A 17871-nucleotide genomic window follows, 5' to 3' on the forward strand; every position below is an offset into this window, starting at 1 on the left:
AGTGGCACCGGGACAAAGCTGCAAGCTTTCTCTGCCTTGTTCCGGCAATGTCTGCCTGGCTTTGACTTCCATGTGTCGTTGCATGTGGGAGAACCCTCAGGCAAACCGTGTACACCCCTCTCCTAAGCCAGCTGGAGCAACTAATAATAATAATAATAATAAATTTTATTTATACCCCGCCCTCCCCAACCAGAGCCGCACGAGACTCTTAATCCCAGGGTTGTGGGTTCGAATCTCGCATTGGGCAAAATATTCCTGCATTGCAGGGGGTTGGACTAGATGGCCCTCAAGGTCCCTTCCAATTCTACAATCCTATGATTTTATGGAATTCTCCTTTTTCCGCAGCTCCCACCCCCCATCAACATCTTGTAAGCTATTCCAGTATAGGGCTAAAGTTATGAACGCCCTTCTCTTGCACTGTAAACTGGTACAAAACAGCTGGGCAGTTGAATATGTGGATGTTCATCACTAGAGCAAAAATGAGTTCCTGCTGAATTTGTGTAGGTCAAAAAACTCGCTCAAGGAATTAGTGAAGTTTATTATTTCGGTCACAGACCAGTTCCAGCCCACATACAATATCAAGGAAGTCATAAAACACGATAGGGATACATTTGAATTTGCAATTAGGTATAACAGGGACAATACAGATATAGCAACAGTTAAAAAATATATAAATTAAAACTTAGTCACTAACATCTAACCTAAAATTATCATTTAAGGCCTTAATCATTATGATAGCATAGCTTGTTCCCTAAGTTTTATGGCAATCACACAGAATTTAGCTACCCTTAACGCAAGGAATAAGAGTCTTCCCCGAAAATAAAAGTTAGTGACCATTTCTAAAAACTTAGTGTCCTTTTAATTTGACCCTTGCTAAAAGTTTCATATTTTATTCTGACAAAATTGATAATTCAGTATGTGAATAATGCATATATATGTGTGTGTATATGTATATGCGCGCTTTTGGAGATCCGGAGGGTGGCAACATGAGAACAGGGTCTTCTCTGCAGTGGCTCCCCGTCTGTAGAATGCTCTCCCTGGAGAAGTTCGCCTGGCGCCTTCATTATACACCTTTAGGTGCCAGGCAAAAATGTTCCTTTTCAACCAGGCCTTTGGTTGATCCGATTTACATCTTATGACCTTTTAAAAATGTGAGGGTTTTTTTGGGGGGGGCTATTGGGTTGTTGTTTTTATTTTTATTAGGCATTTTGTGGTTTTAGATCTTGATTTTATTCTGTGAACTGCCTTGAGACCCCTGAGTAAATAATAATAATAATAATAATAATAATAATAATAATAATAATTTAAAACTGAAAGGCAATGCCAGAAGTCAGCAGGAAAAAAATCCAAGTGATATACCGTACACACCTAGATGGAAAAACCACCTTTCTGCAGAGTCAGAATATAATTAGCGCCGGCGGTTGCTAAGGTGAGGCAGCTCTCAGGTTCTGACTGGCCACTCCCTGCAGCTGTAACTTTCTCCTGCGGCAGCTGGGGTGGGGCGAAAGCTGCTGGGATAAAGTCTGGCTTTAAATAAATAAAACAATTGTCGAATCAAATTTGGCTGTTTTTAACCAGCCAAATCTTTGAGCAAAGCCCATAGCATAGTTGGAAAAATCAAACCCGCAAACCCTAATCTTTACGACACAACCACCCTGTAAAGTAAATCAGTATCATAACAGCATCTGCCATTTCTTTTTGCTTAGGATTTCCCTGACCTAGAAGAATGGTCCTTGTTATTTATGAATTATTCTTGATGTTTTTACCTGTTCCTGTTTTTTTTTAAATGCTGTTTTCCTGGCTGTGATGTTCTATCTCACTATTTTATTCTGTAGTTTTAGAGTTTCTGCATTATTTGTGTATACCGCTTGAGGGCATTGAAAACATTAGGCGGATTAGGAATGGCTTTCATTTAATTTTTTAAATTAAAAAATGTAAAACATTATGGTGCAGAAGTTGAAAGACAGCAGCTCCCCTACAGATGTGGTCACTGTGGTCCAAATCAAATCCTCCCTCTCTTTCCCTCCCTCTCTTTCTAGCAACCTCCAGCTTTCCTGGACGAAACACCCTTCCTTGATTCTTTTCCACCTGGCGTACTTTGGTATGGAATCAACTTTGGTAGTCCTTGTGGACAGTGGTGCTTAGTGCCCACTGAGACTACTGGGTAGGAAGGAAGAGAGCCCATAGGTGGAGCCAGAGCCAATGACAGGATTGTTGTTGTTTGTTGTTTAGTCATGTCCGACTGTTCGTGACCCCATGGACCAGAGCACACCAGGCACTCCTGTTTTCCACTGCCTCCCGCAGTTTCGTCAAACTCATGTTCGCAGCTTCGAGAAGATTGTCCAACCATCTTGTCCTCTGTCATCCCCTTCTCCTTGTGCCCTCAATCTTTCCCAACATCAGGGTCTTTTCCAGGGAGTCTTCTTTTCTCATGAGGTGGCCAAAGTATTGGAGCCTCAGCTTCAGGATCTGTCCTTCCAGTGAGCACTCAGGGCTGTTTCCTTAAGATCGGTTTGATCTTCTTGCAGTCCATGGGACTCTCAAGAGTCTCCTCCAGCACCAGAATTCAAAAGCACCCATTCTTCGGCGATCAGCCTTCTTTATGGTCCAGCTCTCACTTCCATACATCACTACTGGGAAAACCATAGCTTTAACTATATGGGCCTTTGTTGGCAAGGTGATATTTCTGCTTTTTATGAAGCTGTCATAGATCACTGCCTTGCTGTGGAAAAGGGGCTTGAATAACTCAGAGAAGCTATGAGCTATGCTGTGCAGGGCCACCCAAGACGGACAGGTCATAGGGGAGAGTTTTGACCAAACGTGATCCACCTGGAGCAGGAACCGACAAGCCACTCCAGTATCCCTGCCAAGAAAACCCCATGGACAATGACAGGATTAGCCAACACATTCTAGTTTTTTCCCATCCTCCTTCCAGGGAACTGGCCCACTGGCAGACCAACTCTGCCTTACACAGTGCTAAAATGTGCTGGTGGAGGGAAAGATATTTCAAAGTCTTTTATAACAGGACCAGATCCAAGCTCAATGGCAGGGGCTTCTTGTTCATGTCCTGCTTCCCAAGTTACTTTGGGTGGCTGTCTCATGTGAGCATCAGAACTGCGTGAGCTGGGATTTCAAAGGTTTCTCTCGCACCATCTTCCCCATTGCAGAAGTTCACGCTGCTGGATCACACGCGCGCACCTGTTCCTAGGTGGCAAGGCTGCCCCGCGCCTGTGCTTTCTAAAAACCTGCGCAACATCCACGCCTCTATTTCTAAGGGCAATCCGAGGGCGCCGCCAGTGGATCGGGCGCAAAACCCGCGCAGAGCGCTTGCGTCCTTCTCTGCTTGCCAAAATCCCACGGCGCGCAATTCCACTCACCACCAAGTAAGCCCGCTCCGAGCAGGTGCCCTCCCTGCTCCTCCTCCCGGCCTTCCCCGCCACGTGCTGTTTGTTTGTTTGCGCGCTGGCCGGGCCGAGGCGGGCGGCGAGGAACTGCACGCTAGGCCGGGAGCGAGAAGGGAGCCTCCTTGTTCCTTCTCTCCCGGGGGCGGACTGTCGGGCCAGCGGCCAAGGCGAGGCGCGGCGCTCCAACCCCCGCGCGCTCCCTTCTTTCCATCCGGGGCGGCCGCCGCGATCCCGCCGGAGCACCGCAGGCAGCAATCGATCGGGCCGAGCGGCACCGGCTCCGGGGCGTGGTTTGCGCGGCCGAGGGAGTCGGAAACCCCCCGGCGCGGCGGGGAAGGAGAAGGACTCCGGCGCCGAGGAAAGCCCCGCTCTTCCCTTCCCGCCCACCAGCGACCTCCCCAGCTGATCCGGAGCGGCTGCCCCCTGCAGACCCCGCGCGCGCAAAGAAAAGTGAGCCCTCGCCTTTTTTCTCCCTCTCTCCTCCCTCCGTGCGTAAAGGAGAGTCCGCGGGCGGGGAGGGTCCCCGGGCGTCGCTGAACCGGCAGCGGGGGAAAGGAGAGGGCCTTGCTCGGGGCAGCAGCGGAACTCTGCGCTGGGAGCGCGCGTTGTGCGTTGATGGTGGCACAATCTTTGCAGGGGTGGATCGCCTGGAGTTTGGAGAATTTACCCAGCTCCTTGCGCGCGCGCTTTTGGCGAAGTTTTTGGAGCAAAGCGAAAGCAAAAGAGCGCTCGAGGGTGGGGGCTTGGCAGAGATCGAAGCGAAGAAGGGAGGGGGAAATTTGTTTTTATTTTTTAACAGAATTATCAGTGAAGGGCAGTTATTGATGCGGCCTTTAAGAATCATATACTTGGGAAGTTCCGGGCGGCAGAGTGGGGCAGCAGAGATTAGGAGGCAGCGGCCCGAAATCCACCACCCCATTTTTTTGCTCCCAGATTCCTGGGCTCCGGAGGGAACGAGGCGAGCGCTGCTGCTGCTGCTGCTCTCGGGCGCCTTTCCGAGAGCCTCTCCCTCCGCGCCTGGGCGGGAAAGGAGCTCGGGCGGCAACGGAGGCGGGAGCCATTTGTTCCCGTGGGATTTGAAAGAGAAAGGCAAAGGCTGGCGGGATGGAAAAGCCCCTCGTCTTCCTCCCTCTCCCCAGTCACACCCCATCGGGCCTGAGCTTGGCGCAGGTGTTGGGGAGCGTGGCCCGCGCGGATCGGGACCGGAGCGCGCAACTTGAGCGGGGTTTCCTTCTCCCCGCGGCGAGGCGCCTCCCTCCCCCGCGCGCGGCCACCACTTGTTAGGCGAGCCCTCTCCCGCGCCTGCGATGGGATTGGCTGCCTGCTCTACCTGGCCCCCTTTGTTGTCTGCCGCTGCCTTTGTTCTTCCCTAGGTGTCCGTCCCACCTTTCTCCCTTCCCCTCCTCCCCTGCCGAAAAGACGGGAGCGCCGGGAGGAGGGCTGCAGCCCCGGGGCGCCTCTGCTCGGGGGAATCCCTCGGAGGAAACCCGCCCAGGGATCTAGGACGGGGCGGGCTGGGGCTGCAAGGACGCAGCTTTCCCAATAACAAAAGACGCGTGTGACATTTTGAGATTAGCGGTGTTTGATTGTGTCATGGACGTTTGTAAGCAGGAGATGCAACGGGATGCAGCTTTTTCAGAATGGAAGGACCAGGAAAGAGAGTGTCTTTTAAATACAGCTGTCAGCTCCAGCATAGGAAGGCGTAAAGAGCGGGTTCTGCTTTATTTGTGTGTGTGTGGAGGTGCTGGCGGGGTAAGAAAGGAGAGATTTGCTTGGTTTGCGATCGGTGAAGTTAGCAAAACCTAATTCATTAAATCCATGCTTAACTTTTCAGGGCAAAACAACAACAACCCCAAACCCCACTCCCAAGGGAGGTTAGAGAAATTTAAAACAAACAATAATTTATATGCAATTTGAAGCATGCAAAAAACAGCAATAAAATGCTGGATGATGAAACATTTGAATGTTTTAGAAAGCATCCGAGTCTGTCCGTTCTTCTTGAAGTTAGAGGATCCCAGAAATGTGAAACAGCAAAGAAAATAGTTTAGAGGTACATAGATGTGGCACAACATGCCAGATGATTAGTGAATCAAAACTGTAGCTCTGAGGAGGCCATAGAAGTGGTGCGCCATAGAAGAGTTTCGAGAAATGGATAATCACTCACATGCTTTGAACCCACCCCTCATTCTCCTAAATGTTTTTGCATTCAGCTCTCCAGTTCTGCTGATGGGAAGATTGAGAAGGGTTCAAGTGGGGGAATCCCACGTAAACAAGGGACAGGAGACTATTATTTCAGCCTGCCTCCACAGGTGTGCTCTTCTGAAGGTGTAGCTCCCAGCTGGAGCTTCTCCACTGCTCCAAACTCATTAGGTGCACTTAGGAAAGCCACTCACTCTTAACCTCACCTCTTCACGGTGCTGGAGCAATAATTCTGCCCTCCCATGCAGGGCTGTCGTAAGGATTACTGAGATAAAATGTGGGTTCCATTTTGAAGATCCCGAAGGTAGGGTGCAGGGCCTGTGGTTAGGGATCAGCTGCAAACCCCGCCCACCGTTGGCTCTGGCTCCACCCACCGTTGTTTGTGGCTCCCAGTGAACTTTTCTTGTGGGTCAAGCACCCTTTGTAGGAAAAAAAGGTGCCCTGCGCTGCTATAAAGGTTCTCAAAAGAGGAGTGTGTGTTTCTTGCGGGAAGCCTTTTCTACTCATGCGTTAGTGTGTGAGCTGAGGGATTCACAAGCAGAGCCCAGAGGCAGTGGAGGAGTGTGCCTTTGGGGGTGAAGTCAAATGGCTGGAAGGTTGCTGCACCTGCTGTGGCTGTAGAGACCGATACAGGAGAGACATGTTTTGTTGCAGGTGGGGCAGATGAAAGCATCCAGTTGCGCTGCTGCAGGTGCACCGTGGCATTTATTCTCTCAGTGCACCAATTATTTTCCTCCCTCTCTCCCTCCTCTGGTCACGGCTATGGATGCACAACCTGTCTGTCTGTCTCTAAGCACTGCGGTCGTCCGCAAGGGATTCCCACATGATGTTGCCAGCCATCATGTCATGTTTGCGGACATCTTCATAATGCAGAGGGTGAAGACAGGTGTAACATTTAGAGCAGGGGTTGGCAAACTAAGGCCTGGGGGCCGGATTAGGCCCAATTGCCTTCAGGATCCGGCCCGCAGACTGTCCGTGGATCAGCGTGGGGATTCTGTTCGTTCAGGCTACGCCATTTCCCCCCTGCACCATTCCATTCCCCCCTCCACACACCGCGGTGGCGCCTCCTCCCTCCCTCCCTCCTCCTGGCTTCTTCCCGCCCTGCCTAGAGGTGGAAGGGGGCTGGGCTGGCTGAGTGCCATTTTATGCAGCCCCTGGTGCTCCTGTGGGCCAGAGAGCAGGGCAGACAAGCTCCCTCTGCCTACCCACGAGACACAGTGGTGGTGGTGGCGGCGGCAGCCCCTGGGAAGGTAAGCACAGCAGCTGGGGCTGGGACTAGGGGGTGAGGAGGAGGGCTACTTGCCCCCCTCGCCTCTTCTTCCAGCTCCCCCCCCCCGGTGCCACTTCTCCGTCCTGCCACAAGGTCTGAGGGGTAGTGGACTGGCCCGCGGCTAATTTTTTTTGCCAACCCCTGATTTAGAGCAATGGGGGCACTCTGAAATTGGCATCTTTGAGGCCAATCCAAGCATTTTCGTGATTCTCCAGGATTAACTTCTTGCAAATATGGCTTTGCAAGTTTGACAGCCAGTGCAGCATAGTGGTTAGATGAGGGGTCACCAACCTTTTTTGGGGGGGCCTGTGGGCACATAATGAATTGTGAGAGAATGGCACAGGCACCTCATCTGTAATAACTTCCTGCCCTCCTTCCTGCCAGGTCACTCTCCCTTCCAACAGAGAGAGAGAACATGCAGACACACTCTTTGCTTTCCCATGAGGTCTGGATACAAGTCAGATCAGGTAGAAGAAAAATGAATTTGCAGGATTGTATGCTGTCGCCCTGGAAAAGACCCTGATGTTGGGAAAGATGGAGGGCACAAGGAGAAGGGGATGACAGAGGATGAGATGGTTGGACAGTGTTATCAAAGCGACTAACATGAGTCTGACCAAACTGCGGGAGGCAGTGGAAGACAGGAGTGCCTGGTGTGCTCTGGTCCATGGGGTCACGAAGAGTCACGAAGAGTCGGACACGACTAAACGACTAAACAACAACATGCTGTCGCCCACAAAAAAAGCCTGGCAATCAAATTAAGCTTTAATTTTGGTAGACAGTATGCTGTGGGTTGAACCACAGAGCCTAGGAGTTGCCGATCAGAAGGTCGGTGGTTCGATTCCCCGCGACGGAGTGAGCTCCCGTTGCTCGGTCCCTGCTCCTGCCAATCTAGCAGTTCAAAAGCACGTCAGAGTGCAAATAGATAAATAGGTACCGCTCCGGCGGGAAGGTAAACGGCATTTCCGTGTGCTGCTCTGGTTTGCCAGAAGCGGCTTAAGTCATGCTGGCCACATGACCCGGAAGCTGTACGCCGGCTCCCTCGGCCAATAAAGCGAGATGAGCGCCGCAACCCCAGAGTCGTCCGTGACTGGACCTAATGGTCAGGGGTCCCTTTACCTTTACAGTAAAAAAATGTAGATTCAGATCTTGCCAGGACCACAACAGCATTGGCCCAAGGCACCCACAAATGATACTGATAGGAAGGTGACTTTGTAGGCTGCTTTGAGCTTCTTGGAGGAGAGGCTGGAAGCATGACGTGGACATAAAACTAATTGGGTGAGCCTCTAGTAAGACCATCAAGAAAATCCTCAGTTGGAGCAGTTTTCCACCTCTAAATAAAATTAATGAGGTGCAGTGTGTGTGTGTGTGTGTGTGTGAAAGTGAAATTCACGAATGTCGTGTGTGTTTCAAAATTTAAAAAAGCAGAATTGGCCAGAAACATAGGCAGATGGGCAAGACTGGCAGCTCATCGAGTATTGGTGTCCATGCCTGTTGTTTCATTCTTGGAGCTGAGGCCAAGCTGTTCTTGCTACAGCTTCTCACCTGAGCTGACTATTAGTGGCTACAGGATATGGAGACATCCCAGCAGAGAACCAAAGGCTATGCCAAAAAAAGTTGCAAAGTGCCTTAGGGGAGGGCAGAGAAATGTCAGAGGAGGCGCTGGCAGCTAAACCCATTTCCCAACACTTCACTGTCCTCCTCCAGCCTTCCTTCCAGCTGCTTTCCCTTGCCATATGCTAAACACGCTGAACAGGGTAGGGCATAGCTCAGTGGCAGAGCAGGCGCTTTGTATGCAGAAGTTCACCAGTTCAATCCCTTGCATTTCCACGTAGAGCACAGTACATCAGTGGTAAAAACATTTGAAAAAAATACTGACAACCTAATAATAAAATAGTCATCATAATAACAGTATAAAGGTAAAGGGACCCCTGACCATTAGGTCCAATCGTGGCTGACTCTGGGGTTCATCTCACTTTACTGGCTGAGGGAGCAGGCATACAGCTTCCAGGTCATGTGGCCAGCATGACTAAGCCGCTTCTGGCGAACCAGAGCAGCGCACGGAAACGCCATTGACCTTCCCGCCAGAGCGGTACCTATTTATCTACAGTGGTACCTCGGGTTACATATGCTTCAGGTTACATACACCTCAGGTTACAGACTCTGCTAACCCAGATATAGTACCTTGGGTTAAGAACTTTGCTTCAGGATGAGAACAGAAATCGGGCTCCGACGGCGCGGCAGCAGCAGGAGCCCCCATTAGCTAAAGTGGTGTTTCAGGTTAAGAACAGTTTCAGGTTAAGAACGGACCTCCAGAACGAATTAAGTACTTAACCTGAGGTACCACTGTACTTGCACTTTGACATGCTTTCGAACTGCTAGGTTGGCAGGAGCAGGGACCGAGCAACGGGAGCTCACCCCGTCACGAGGATTCGAACCGCCGACCTTCTGATTGGCAAGTCAAAGGCTCTGTGGTTTAACCCACAGTGTCACCCGCGTCCCTTATAATAACAGTATATTCCCCCAGATTTTCACAGAATCAGAGAACTGTAGAGTTGAAAGGGACAATGAGGGTCATGGACGGTAGTTCAATTTCTGCCATTCAGGAGTCCTTTGCCCAATGTGGGTTTTGAGCCCACGACTCTGAGATTAAGAGTCTCGTGCTACCCCCTCTTTTGAACACAGTCTCTCCGCCTGTGAAGCTGTTTGGCAGAGACTCTTGATTTGCAGGGCGAGAAATGCCTTTCTGTAGAACGCTGAAATTGCCTCCCGGCTGCTGCTGCTTCTGTTCTTGAGGGATTGGCAAATGCAAGCTATCACATACCTCCACAATTAATAACTATTAATCATAATAGAATTGTTAATACAATGGGTCACATCCAGCTGTTCTGCTTGTGCAGCAGATGTCTGTTTGCGCAATGGAACTTTCCCTTTCCTCTCCTGTCCCATTCAGTACCCCCCATGCAGTCTTAAAATCTGCTCCTGAGCGTTGGAAGACCCTCTAAAGCAGATTTTAAAGGGCGGGGGGATAGAAGAGGAGGAAGTCTTGTTGCGTGAGTGGAATTTTGCACACACAACAACAGAGGCCACCCAATATTGCTTTAAGCTTTTCACGTTGCATTACATAATGAGTGTGCAGCAACTGAAGTAGCTGGCTGCATTACTGGGCAATGACCTCACGATCTTAAAATACAATAAAATATATCACTGTCCGTTAGCTTGCGCTCTGTGCTTTTCAAAGCAGAAGCGAGTCGTGGTTGCTCGTGTTTCTCCCATGTCGTTTCCACACATGCCATGCTCGCTTAGTTCAGACTTTGTGTCCCTCTTAAACTTGCCTGCGTCACTATGTTGTAACATCTTGGAACTACACGAGCCCATGATCATGTAAGATGGAAGTCTGTTAGAAACGTGGAGGCAGGGATCTCCAAAAAGCCCTGCCTTAATGAGGAATTCCTTTAGCGGCTTTGGATGTGGAGGACAGCTTGTCCAGACTTGAGATGAAATGACGTGATGAAATTTGAAAGCAGGCATGAAAATATAGGCCTCTCTGAACAGCATTAATTGTATTGCATGAACTTCTTCTGAGACAATTCCTCGAGACTTACCGTATTTTTCGCTCTATAAGATACACCAGACCACAAGACGCACCTAGTTTTTGGAGGAGGAAAACAAGTAAAAAAATATTCTGAATCTCAGAAGCCAGAACAGCAAGAGGGATCGCTGCGCAATGAAAGCAGAAATCCCTCTTGCTGTTCTGGCTTCTGTGATAACTGCGCAGCCGACATTCGCTCCATAAGACGCAGACACATTTCCCCTTACTTTTTAGGAGGGAAAAAGTGAGTCTTATAGAGCAAAAAATACGGTATTTCCCTACTCCTCCAAGTTTGTGTTATGGATGTACAGAAACTTAGCAAGTGAAGTTTTCCCATAAAATGATGGGGAAGATTTTGTCCACTAACCTTCATCGTATCATTCCGCAGGGAAAGGCCCAATCAGAGTTGCCGACTCTTCCACTGAGCTCTGCATCTGTACCATTCATTAACATGACATTAGCAGAAGATTTTGGGAAGGGTGAAAGCTCAGTGGAAGAGCATCTTCTTTACATAAGGTCTTGCATTCAATCCCCACCATCTCCAAATAGGACTGGGAGAGAGCCATGTCTGAAATCCTGGAGAATAGTAAAAGGCTGCTTCTTCTGTTCATTTCCGTGTCCTTCTCCTTTGCAAGTGTGTGTGTGTGTGTGTGTGTGTGTGTGTGCAGGGAGAGATTGATTTTGGTTTTGAACAAACCATAGTTTAAGGAACCATAGTTTAAGAAAGCTGCTCATTTTTAACAGACTTTTTACAAATAAAGGGCAATAACACGAACAAGCAAAGTTTATCAATGTCCTCATTTTTCATGACACTCAAACAGGAAAATTGCAGTTTGAGCAATCCCTCCAAACCACAGTTTGATCCTTCTTTGAAATCCTGTTTTGGAACGATCATCTCAACCACAGTTTCCCAGTTTGGATGTCACAGTGAACTGGTTTGATGAAACCAGGAAGTGTTCTGTTAAACTGAATCCATGATGGAAAAGGAGGGAGTACATGACTTGTTTTTGATCCAAACCATAGTGGAACTTCTTTCCCAAAACTTAAACTGCAACAAAAACTGCTTCTCCCTCTCACTTGCTGAAGGGTGCCGCCTTTCAAAGGCAGGGGAGAGAGAGTTCCAGCTATCAAGGAACACTCAGGTTCTGTTGTTGGACGTCCCTGACCAGCCAGTCATTCCCCGTCCTCAGTAAGCCAGACAGCTAAACTCACTAACGTGTTTTGTCCCTCGTCCTTTTCCGGGCAAAGAAAGAAACCAACAAACACTGCTAAAACCTCTCCTTCCATCCTAAGTAGAATTGGCTCTGAGCATTTTAAAGGGATACTGTTGAGGCAGCTAGGCCCAATGGATGCTGCACAACTGGTGACCCACCTGAGTCCACGAAGGGTCCAATAAACCCCCTTTAGATTGCAAAAGAGAGGGGTTTGCTAAGCACCTTTCAGGCCACAAAACATGGCTGATGTGCTTTGGGAAGGAAAATACGTTTGTTTTCTCTCCCAAATGTTTTGGTGAGCAAAAACCATTCTTTTTGGGATTGGTAAGCTGAAAGCATCAAATCCCCTTAAAAAATGGCAATGGGCACTTCTGTTCAAAATAGGCTGGATTTCCTTGTTTATTCGGGATTGTCAACCAGCCAAGTTAATGTTACTCTAATTGCCGGCCTCCTCCTCCTTCCTGTCTTTGTAAATAAGCTGGTTTTGGAGCAGTGTTGCATGTGAGGAGAGTAGAGTAAGCCCTGCTCATTCCTCACTTATTTTATGGCATTCCTTTGGTGGTGCTGGTGCTGTTATATTGCTTTTATTTATTGCTTTCTACAAAAAAAAGCTCTTTGCAAATAAATAAGCCAATTTGCAAATATATTGTTGCAAAAGCCGGGTGTTTGCCTCTCTCTGTGTGCCTTTGTAGAATGGAAGACACGCTGCAGAATGTTATACTTCAATAAATATGGTTTATTCGCCTATTTACACCTTCAGTCTGCATGGAGGGAGTCCAGAAGTTAAAGATGAGCCTCTGGCTGAGTTTTAAAAGGTTGAAGACAACAGCTGTGAATGAACATAGTGGGGATTTGGACAGGGAGAGTTGGATTCAAGTCCTTTTCCAGCACCTGGGAACTGTAGTACAACCTTCAGGCTGCCTCCCTGCAAGATGGATTTCAGCCCTCCTTTTTCTGCTTCTTCCTCCCAACCACCCTTGTTCAAAAACACACCCCATCACCATCACTCTGTTCATACCCCAGGACAGTGGGGAGGGAACTTCCCTGCATTGGCAAAGTCATCAGTGGGCCCTCAGTGGCCCTCAATTGTTCCCTTAATGGCCCTTCCTTGGCCATGCTAGCCAGGAATTCCTCTGCAGCTTTTATTTCTCCCTTCCCACCCCATATGCAATCCTAGAATTTATTAATTTCTAGGGTTTACCCTAAATCTAAAGGTAAAGGGACCCCTGACCATTAGGTCCAGTCGTGACCGACTCTGGGGTTGTGGCGCTCATCTCGCTTTACTGGCCGAGGAAGCCGGCGTACAGCTTCCAGATCATGTGGCCAGCATGACTAAGCCGCTTCTGGCGAACCAGAGCAGCGCACGGAAATGCCGTTTACCTTCCCGCCGGAGTGGTACCTATTTATCTACTTGCACTTTGATGTGCTTTCAAACTGCTAGGTTGGCAGGAGCAGGGACCGAGCAACGGGAGCTCACCCTGTTGCAAGGATTCGAACCGCCAACCTTCTGAATGGCAAGCCCTAGGCTCTGTGGTTTAACCCACAGCGCCACCCGCGTCCCTACCCTAAATCTATAACAGTATAAAACACTGAACAGTTTGTGAGTCATTTAGAGCCAAACGCTTTGAATAAAACGGACTAGAACAAATTTGAAAGTTGTTTGTCCGACAGAGAAAATAAAAAGGATGTATCCTACCATACCCCTGAAAGATAAGAACACAAGAAGATCGGGTCAATGGATCCGGCCAATGGCCTGTCTACTTGGCACCCTTTTCTCGCAGGGGCTGTGCGCGACCATAGAGCCTCTGACCATTTACCTCCATGAATCTGATTTCTCTCGTGGGGCCACCCAGGTTGGTGGCCGTTGCGACATCTTTTGCGCTTGTGTGAAGAACTTTCTTTCATCTGCCCTGAATCTCCCAACATTCAGCTGCTTTGGATGTTTCCCGTACCAATATTATGAGAAAGGGAGGAAAACTTCCCCCCATCCACATAACCTTGCATGCCTCGTGTCATGTCGCCTCTTAATTTTTCTCAAAATGTTTCGACATTTCCTTGTTAACTAGCAGAAAAAGGCTATAAATCATGCCACGGTACAGACTAACAATGCAAAGAAATAACCATTTATCCTCCCACAAAGTGCTTTCCGCCGTGCTCCAAGACATTTTGATTCTTTGCATTTGTGCTGGTGGGATCTGCTGCTACATCTCTCTCGGCTGTGCCTTCCTCCCCTCATTCATCTTTTAAAATCTGCATTAATATTTATATGCATTTTTTTGCTTTTTTTCTAGTCTTCAAACCACTTTTAAAAAAATACGGTACTTGGGAGCTCAGATAGATTTGCCTAGCTAGCAAAAACCCTGAAATATTGTGTGTGTGGGGGGGATATGTTATAATGGCAGTAAAAGTAAGTTAAGACCCTCACATCTGTTTCTTAGGAACTGGCTTGTGTACATGGTGCCTCCAACCTGAAAATGTAGGTTATGTTTACACCATGCATTTAAATCTCTATGATTCCACATTAAACAGCCATGGGCTTCTCTTGAAGAATTCTGGGAGCTGTAGTTTGTTAAGGGTGCTGAGAGTTGTAGGAGACCCCTATTCGCCACACAATTCCCAGAGTGGTTTTTACAGTAAACTCCTCCACAGGGAACTCTGGGAGTTGTAGTTCTGACAAGAGTCTCCTAGGATCTCTCAGTAGTCTTAACAAACTACAGTTCCCAGGATCCTTTTGGGGGGGGAGGGAAAGCCAGTGTGGACTGTAGTCTGACCTGTTCTCACCTGCATAAGCCTGTCTTGCAGCCATACTGGACTGTGGCAGGATTTGAGGTTGTTGATGTAGAGAGATGGGTGTGAAATACTTAGGGGAGACAGATGTGATATGCACAAATGCTAATACTAATTCTATGAGGATCACTGTTTTTCCGTGAGCAAAGGTTTTCTGCTCTGAGATCCGTGTTATTTTCTGGAAGAGCATTCTCTCTCTCCGTAGGTTTTCCAGCGGAGGGTCTATTTATACAACCGTGGCAGGCATCCAAGCCAAACATATGGTGATTCAAAGGCTCTCTCGCTTTTTGGAGTCAACAGAACCTTGCTCTTTTATTTATATTTGATTCATACGTCCATATTTCTTCCTGTGCGAGGAGGACAGCTAACCTTCTTGTTCAGATTATCACAACAGAAATATATCTCTCCCCGCCCCCCAACTTTTCTGTTTCGTTAGAAAGGTCACCGCCATGGTTTCTCATTTTAAACTTAGTGAATGCCGAATTATTAAATGGGTGTTTCCTCTAGCCTTTTGGTCCTTGAGGCACAGTTCTCCCTCAGGCTGGTACTTGGAATTATACTTTGCTCAGGAAGACAGCCGGCCAGCCAGCTGCAATAGTGAGCATGTCGGTTGACGGCTAAGGGAGACACGGGTTCAAGATCCTGCTCAGACGTAAAGTTGTTGTTTAGTCGTTTAGTCATGTCCAACTCTTCGTGACCCCATGGACCAGAGCACGCCAGGCACTCCTGTCTTCCACTGCCTCCCACAGTTTGGTCAAACTCATGCTGGTAGCTTCGAGAACACTGTCCAACCATCTCGTCCTCTGTTGTCCCCTTCTCCTTGTGCCCTCCATCTTTCCCAACATCAGGGTCTTTTCCAGGGAGTCTTCTCTTCTCATGAGGTGGCCAAAGGATTGGAGTCTCAGCTTCAGGATCTGTCCTTCCAGTGAGCACTCAGGGATGATTTCCTTCAGAATGGATAGGTTTGATCTTCTTGCAGTCCATGGGACTCTCAAGAGCCTCCTCCAGCACCATAATTCAAAAGCATCCATTCTTCGGCGATCAGCCTTCTTTATGGTCCAGCTCTCACTTCCGTACATCACTACTGGGAAAACCATAGCTTTAAAGCTTACTGGGTGGCAAATTGGGTCACTTGCTCTCAGCGATACCTGCCTTACAGGTAATGTATTAAATTCGCCAGGCGCATTTTGCACCCAGCTATTGGCCACTTGCGATCAAGTAGAGATGCTCAGGCGCCAGGAGGGCATCGGACATCTCCACCGCCTGGAGGTGCATGCCTGGGGATCCTTGGATCGTGACTGTTTTCAGACAGTAGCAACACACCCTGTACAATTGTTGTGTTTTATCTGCACAATCAGAATGAATTTCAGGAACCCAAAAGTTGTAGAGGAAAACACCACATTTGAGCCTTCTGGCTCAAAAATGGCAGCTAGGCATTCCGTTTTGGCGACTGTAACCCTTGTACAGTGGTACCTCAGGTTAAGTACTTAATTCGTTTCGGAGGTGAGTTCTTAACCTGAAACTGTTCTTAACCTGAGGTACCACTTTAACTAATGGGGTCCCTGCTGCTGCTGCGCCGCCAGAGCACGATTTCTGTTCTCATCCTGAAGCAAAGTTCTTAACCTGAAGCACTATTTCTGGGTTAGCAGAGTCTGTAACCTGAAGCGTATGTAACCCGAGGTACCAATGTATATCCGAGTTTCTAACGCTGCTCACAGGGTTGTTTGTTGTTGTGAGAATAAAGTGGGCGAAGGCAAAAACTGTATATGTTGCTTTGGGCGCTTAAGAGGGAAAGCATTATTATTATTATTATTATTATTATTATTATTATTATTATTTTATTTATTTATTTATTTATTTATTTATTTATTTATTTATATCCCGCCCTCCCCAGCTGAAGCGGCTAACAACAGTAAAAATAGCACAGTTTACATAAAAACACAATCAATTAATTGAAATACACTCAATCAATTCATTCTAAAAAATTAATTCATTCTAAAATCAATTCAGAGTCAAATTAATGGCAACCCTTGGGCTAGAGTTCTATGGGGATTGCCAAAGAAGGGGGTCAGGCTGTGCCCTGGCCAAAGGCCTGGTGGAACAGCTCTGTCTTGCAGGCCCTGCGGAAATATGTCCAGTCCCTCAGGGCCCTAGTCTCTTGTGACAGAACGTTCCACCAGATCGGGGCCACTGCCGAAAAAGCCCTGGCTCTGGTTGAATAAAAATATAATATCTCCCCGTCCTGTGCAAGTGATGTTCCTTATGTTGTGTCCTGTTTCAGAGCTTGACCTCACATGCCTGTTTTACGAATTCTAGGCTAGAGGCTTGTTTTGCTGCTAAATTTGGCTTGGTATGTTACAAGTTGAGGAAGGGTTGTGTCACTTAGTAGAGCATGCGCTCTGCATACAAAAAGTCCCGGGTTCAGTCCCTGGCATCTCGGGGTAGGACTGGGAACTGGCCCTTGCGTGAAACTCCAGAGAGCCAGTACGTCCTCATGGTCAGAATGAAAATAACAGCTGAAGTTTAAAAGCAGTACACCTTTTCATTCAGCTAGAAAAGCTTGTCAAAATATAAGAAAATGCCTTCCTCCAAATGCCTCTCCATATTTCTGGAGTGGCTGCCTGAAGATACTATTGCACAGAGGTACTATTGCACAAAAGTGGGGGGCCACCACGCTGAAAGCCCTGCTCAGAGTTATTGTGGAGCAGCCTTCTGATATTTTGTGGACTGGAAGGAGAAGCTCTCCTGCAGACCGCAGTGACATGCATCATGGGGAAAGCGTTCTCTCAAGAATTTACTTGCCCATTCAGGCAGGAATAGGGGGCAGGCATCCTCTCCACAGTGAATGCTGGGATCACCACTCCCCCCTAAAACCGGTCAGCCTGGGCTGAGGGATAGGACTGGGCTTGATCGACAGTGATGGCAACGCCTCTGGCATGTTTGTCAGCTGCAGCAGAGGCTGCCAGGGAAGCCACGTGCGTGCTTATTCCTGCCCTCGGTATGATATCACCACTGGCATATTGGCAGTGAGGGAGGGCTTCAGTGGCGCAAGGATTCTTTTCAGCTCCAGGAGGCATGAAATCATAGATACATCCAAGGCGCCTTCGTTTTTCAAGGCATTCTTCCCTTCTCAAAGCACAAGCTAGCCTCTCCCTGCGGTTAAAGGTAAAGGGACCCCTGACCATTAGATCCAGTCGTGACCGACTCTGGGGTTGCGGCGCTCATCTCACTTTATTGGCTGAGGGAGCCGGCATACAGCTTCCGGGTCATGTGGCTAGCATGACTAAGCCGCTTCTGGCGAACCAGAGCAGCGCACGGAAACGCCGTTTACCTTCCCGCTGGAGTGGTACCTATTAATCTATTTGCACTTTGACGTGCTTTTGAACTGCTAGGTTGGCAGGAGCAGGG

The sequence above is a fragment of the Podarcis raffonei genome, chromosome 1 (genome assembly GCF_027172205.1).
Source record: "Podarcis raffonei isolate rPodRaf1 chromosome 1, rPodRaf1.pri, whole genome shotgun sequence".
In the NCBI taxonomy this organism is placed as follows: domain Eukaryota; kingdom Metazoa; phylum Chordata; class Lepidosauria; order Squamata; family Lacertidae; genus Podarcis; species Podarcis raffonei.